Raw genomic sequence first — 6,451 nt, forward strand, 5'->3', positions numbered from 1 at the left:
GATATAAAACAGTTGCTATTGTTGAAACAGATGCGAGACACAAAGAAGTTTTACAATAAACTTTAACGCAGACATAGGCTAACTATACAACATCGATGGCCTTTTCCGGCCAAAGCAACATATCAAGAGGATTATTGACGATGTGATCTCTGCTGAAATGTGCCTAGATAGAGAAGCTTCTCAAGAAAACCTGTGACACGAAGGCACACGTCGAGCACTTTATGTTCTAATAAATCACCCCTATGAAACTGGTATCTTGTCACAGGAAAGATTGCAGGCCTTGGATTTACTTTGGAGCCATATCCTCGACTCCAGACATTCTACAAATCGCCTTTGAATGCCTAAGACGATTGGAAGGTGAAATAAATTTACATTTCTACATGCGCTTTATTTCCCTCAATCTACAATATATGACCAACGCTAGGGCAACGTATGGTTACTCGGTGATGCGATACCCAGAGAGGTGCCCACCCGCCATGATTCACTTCGGGGAGATGCGTGGATTTTTATTAACACAATCCTAGTTTTGTTTCTGGCTCTCAATGTTACCATTTTAATCAAGCAGAAACTTTACAGAAGATTTTCACAGAATGGCACAGATATGAAAGTAGATGGCAGAGATTTCTGAAACCCCCTTTTCAAAAGCCCTGGCTTCAACTTTCCTTAGTGTTATTCGTCCCCCTCGTGGTGCCAGCGCTTGGTTCACTGTATGAAGGAGATATATTGTCATGTTATTTTATTAAACAATCAAAGAGACTACTATGTCCATAATATAAAAGACTACTTGTTACAATATTTCATTCGCTTACTGATTAATACATTACTAACAGTGGGGCGTGACTGTTCTGCTGTAACCTGGCCGATCAGCAAGCCCTCGATTGACCAAGTTGAGCAGTCAGTGAAGGCCAGCGGGAGAGGGGGCGACTATGGCTGCCCCTATATTATTGACAATAAAACTGTTTTGTTCTCTTTGATTCACTCGTTCGTGAACTTGAATCGAGTTATTATCAATTATTTCGCTACAGATAACTCGATACAGATGTAACTCGTTTCTTATTAACATTCAATAAAGAAGCGAATATAACCACGCTAGTATTTTAGCCAGTAGCAAAAAATCGTCTCTTTTAGCATATCTCCTTTATTTTTTCACAAATTAAACTGGCGCATAGTTATACTGACCCACAGCGGTGGTTTGAGTAGTACTTCTAGGCCATGTCTCTCTTAACGTATGAAATTATTTATTGTGGTCTAAGTTTCACGGGAGAAATTTAACTGGATGAATAGCACTCAAACGAGACAGAACTACGCAGTACATTTTCGCAATAATTCCTCCACAACATGTCACGTACGTGTCTGGACTGTCCGAACTCTTAATTGACGGTTGTCTCTTGCCACATAGACTTGATGTAAAAATGGGTCAATATTCGCGCCCTCCGAATAGCCTAACGAGGATTGTAGTATTTTAATTCGTGCGACACGAATTTAGATTATTCATAATTTCGGAGTATTTGAAAAGGCGCTGATTGTTGCGCGAGTTGGTAAAAATGCGTGTTGATGAAAAGCTGCAACGAAAGCGCACGAAACGCCGACAATGAAGAATAGTGGTTTAAATTAGTGTTTTTTTTTTTGTCGTCCGTGCTTCGCGCCCTTTCGTTGCACAGTTTTATACTTATATGAAATGAGTCACTGTATGCAAAAATATTGTAGCATGTAACACCCTGTCAAGGTAGTTTCACTGCAGTGTGAAAGTTATATGCAGCGAAGGGGCCCTATGCAATGTAGGGATGCTATGCTATGCAGCATTTATCCAGGGAAAGTCGGCATCGCCGCGAAATCACAGTTCAACGTTGAATTCACATATTAACCCCACCTTAGTGAAACACTTTTTTTAAAGTTAAAAATGTCACATAGCGTTATATGGGCTAGGTTTAGTGATTTTAAAACGAAACGCATTGTACCAGTCATAATCACAGTGAAACGCCTTGACGTGGGCTACTGAGTAGCCCACGTCAAGGCGTTTCACTGTGATTTAGCCCAAACTTAGACTCTACTGCCACAAAAATCGTACTACTGCACGGAGTTTCTTACACTAAACATCGAACGAAAAAGGTGAAATCACGCATGCCAAGACCCAGTTCATTGAAATATTTTAAAAGTTACTTGAGTCTTCAAAAACTCTCAGTTCTCTCCACCTGTGATAATATGCTATGAAGTATACAATTCAAAATTATTTGACCAAAGGACTGGTAACTTTGAATTTAGCTAAAACCTTACAGCTCCATTTTTGTATTATTTCTACATTTGTTATGGGCACAGGCTAATAAGGAGGCTTTCCTTAATCTTATTCGCAATTAAACACGATCGCCCTGCGCAAGTTTGTAGTTGAATCTCGCGCGACAGCTTCGCGAGTGCGCTGCCCTCTCCAGGTCACATCGAAAACCGGAAGTTTTTGTATCCGTCTAACGATGGCGCCACCACCGCAGGCGTTGCAGTTCGAAGCATAACTCTGGTTTGAGGGACGCTTGTTGCGCCGGCTACGCGATGGCACGGAGGCGTGCGACGTCGGAAGGCGCAAAATACGATTTCTCCATATGCTGCTATTGCAAGTACTTCATTACGATGTAGTTGATAACGATGGTATAGCTGATGAAAAGTGAAAGCTTTCGGGGCTTCTTCGCATGTGTCACATATAGATACGTGACATTCAGGACAGGAGCGGTGCCAGCGAGGGTTACAAAGGCCCGACCAACCCCCCCCCCCCCCTCGACTTGTCCATAATTTTCACCTATCACCATCCCTTTGCCCACCCCTCCCCCGAAGCAAAAATAGTCAAAACACAGCGCATAATTTCAACTTTATTATGCCTCCCTGACGATACTAGCTTGTACAGGGGCCCCCGTTCACCAAGGACCAAAAAAAAAATTGACACCATCCTTGAACTCGGAACATCACATGAAATACTCTGAAGGGCAGGGCCACGACAAATGAACTCATGGACTCTGCTTACGTGATGTACAGCTTTGTTTGTTAGCAACAGTAAGAAATAAGTTTCATGTGGTCGTAAATTGAAGAAGTTTGAAGTTTATTTGCTGTTTTGACAATACATGACATGCATTGTCATCGTATCGAAGTAAAACGCGTGTTTATACACGCCTCACGAGTTTTCTGGCACCATGAGTACAACAGACAACAGCAAACCGCCGCATGAGAAAAAAAAAGGAACATACACCTGCTGCGCAACAATCCAGGACTAGCGAACAGAACGGCATCATCTTGGCAAGTCATTGTTCATACCATTTTTTTTATCCACTATGTCCTCCTAACATGACCAAGTTTTGAGTCTTAGCGCCACGCTACCGCTACCCTTGTCACTTCGCATTTTATGCTACAACAGTACCCGTAATCACTGTAGACCCAAGGCCAGAAATTGTTTCTAATGGCTAACCTCATAGTGTATCTTTACTGCGTTACACGGACAACCAATCGCCCATGCTTTGGCACGTTTCCTAATGACCATTGTTGAAAGAAATTGTGGTTCCAGAATTCCGATCTCACAAGCCGTCAAAGCGGAGCTATACTTGTGCGTTTTAGGTGCGAAGCGCTTTAAAGCAGCACCCGTTCGTCCCTCGTCGTAGTGCGTAACCAGTTTTGCGTTTTGACCTGCAAGGTGGTGCCGGTGGGAGATTTTTCCTGTGCGTTGTTTAACAATAAAAAAAAAATCACAGCGTGCGTGTTCCCTAAAGACGCATTCTCCTGTCTCTCATTCTCCCTTAGCATCCATTGGCATGAACATTGAGCACTATCTGACAAGAAAGGGTTGCTACGTTATACTTGCTGGGCATAACCTCCTTGGTTTTAGAAAGGTTTAGCGAGCATTGGGCCGCAGTGCCATGAATACAGTGAACTAGTATATACCATGAACTCGAGGTGGTTAAAGGTGGGAAGTAGATACGAAGCGCAAGCCGTAAGAAAGTGTGCGTGTGCCACCTCTCGTTTAGTCCTTGGAATGTCTGCTGCATGGCGGTTCTTCTATATGCGGAATATATGATGAAAAGATGCGAGATGGTGCTACTTTGAGTGTTGATAGATGAACGAACGGACACACAGACAGATGCATGAACAGACGCACGACTGGCTGCATGGATGGATGGACGCAAGGACGGAGTCAGGGGTGGATGCACGGGCGAACGCAGGGACGGACGCACGGATGGACGTGCAGACGCACGAAGAGACGCACGAAAGGCCGGGCGAATGGACGCGTGGATCGTCACACAGACGTACGCATGGATGGACGGAAGCAAGAACGAATGGACGGACGGATGCTTCGCCCCACTCCCCATCATTCACCCCGTGGATAGGCTGCCATTTTATTTGTGATTCTTACAGATAACGCTTATGTGGGCGAGTATTAGGCTGTGCTTGTAAAAAAGTTTTAAGAATCCGTCCAGAATACCTGGAGTTAGAAACATTTGTCGCATGATGCAAGTGCATTCTCCCTCGTCCCGACAAAAGCATTGGTAGCTAAGCAAGGAGCGATGGTAGAGGCAACTAAAAACGTCACGCGCCCCTCATGACTTCGAGCACTCTTTTCTTTATTTTTTTCTTCGTATGTGCGGCTTTTCGGTGTGATCGCGCATGCATGCATGGACAAGTCGTGGCCTTCCTCGGTGATCTATGCAACGACCGAGCGCGCCATGTTCAAATGAGCCAATGGCTGATAGATGGGCTTCTCACGAGTGATTTTTGAGTGTCTTCCTTGATTTGTCGAGCGAAAAGAAAGCAATTTTTAGCTGACTTTGATATATTTATTGTGAATTCCAGGCCGCGTGCTGTGCTATGATATTTGGCTGGCATGTTGTCGGGAGCCTCTACGACCGATCGGCAGCGCTTTCTGACCATGGTCGAAAAGTGTTGCAGGGCTCCTTTAATATAGCTTTTCCCTGCAGATGCTGTGGTTTTCAGGAAACCCGAATTCGCCTTGATGCTCAGTGTGTGTTCGGCAACATGTTGAAAGACCTAAAGGGCCAAAGAGACAATGTCGACTATGTAACAACGCGGTTGGGGCGGAAGAATTCCGATGTCACGCGATAAACATTCACTATATTGTCGGTATTTTGCCGAGTGTCCCAGCATATTGCCCAACATATTACCCTGCGCACACAGACGCACGCCCACAAGTACACACACACAAATAAAGACATACATACATACATACATACATACATACATACATACATACATACATACATACATACATACATACATACATACATACATACATACATACATACATACATACATACATACATACATACATACATACATGCGTGCATACATACATACATACATACATACATACATACATACATACATACATACATACATACATACATACAGACAGACAGACAGACAGACAGACAGACAGACAGACAGACAGACAGACGGACGGACGGACAGGCAGGCAGGCAGACAAGTAGCGTGCTTTTCATATTCATAGCTCCTGTTCTGTAAACACTGCGCATATGTGGGTCTCGAACCTGGCAGACGCAGAATGAAAGATTTGTTAGATCAGTAGACAGAGTATGTTTTAAGGAAGTTCACCTTCACCGTGTCGCTTTGCAATGAGGGCTTCACTGCTGATGCTTTGCTCGACATTGGGTTCCGGGTTTCGGAGCGGAGCCTCCCAGGATCTTCGGGTGATTGAGCTGTCGTAGTGAGTGTGACATGTTCATACCACGTGGTCCACATTTGCTGCCTTATCGCAAAATCATCTCTCTGACCTGAATGCTTCTGAACGCCACTTACTGTTGAGTGCTGCGTTCAGAAAGAAGCCCGCCTGTAGTTTTCGCCGCATCACCCCTTTTTTCTTACTGAGCGTTCTGACCGCTCCCACTAGATTTCCCAAATTAGTCTGTAGTATCTGCGATTTGTGTGCGCGCATGTACTCTCTATTCTTTGTAATTTCGGTGACTTGGGTGCTTCGGAAGGTAGACCCGTATGTCAGGGCTCAGGTGACTAAACGAGCCCCCTCATGCCTTCTGTGAAAGAAATGGCGCCTTATAATTTTTAAAACCGTTCCTCAAGGGCCCTATGCTATAACGTGTTTAGAAAAAAAATTATTGTCACAAACGTCAATAACACTTAAGAGAACATTTTCTTCCTAGACATACTCTAACGATGATGGCAAAACAAACGTCATATACATGAACATGGATATGAGATGACGTTGAAAGAACAAGTACACTAATGGTTCACACAAACACAAACACAAAAAATATTTCAAGGTAAACAAGAGGCAACAAGTGCCAGAACTCATTGTTGCAGCTTAGAGCATTAAACAACCGTTGATAAATGTTGGAGCAGTGAGATATGACCCCACAAATACTGATTTGTGTCGCTAATTTTCGACGAAAAACTTCAACTTTTCGACAAACTACAGCATAGATTCTGA

This window comes from Rhipicephalus microplus, chromosome 7, assembly GCF_043290135.1.
Source record: "Rhipicephalus microplus isolate Deutch F79 chromosome 7, USDA_Rmic, whole genome shotgun sequence".
Taxonomy (NCBI): Eukaryota; Metazoa; Arthropoda; class Arachnida; order Ixodida; family Ixodidae; genus Rhipicephalus; species Rhipicephalus microplus.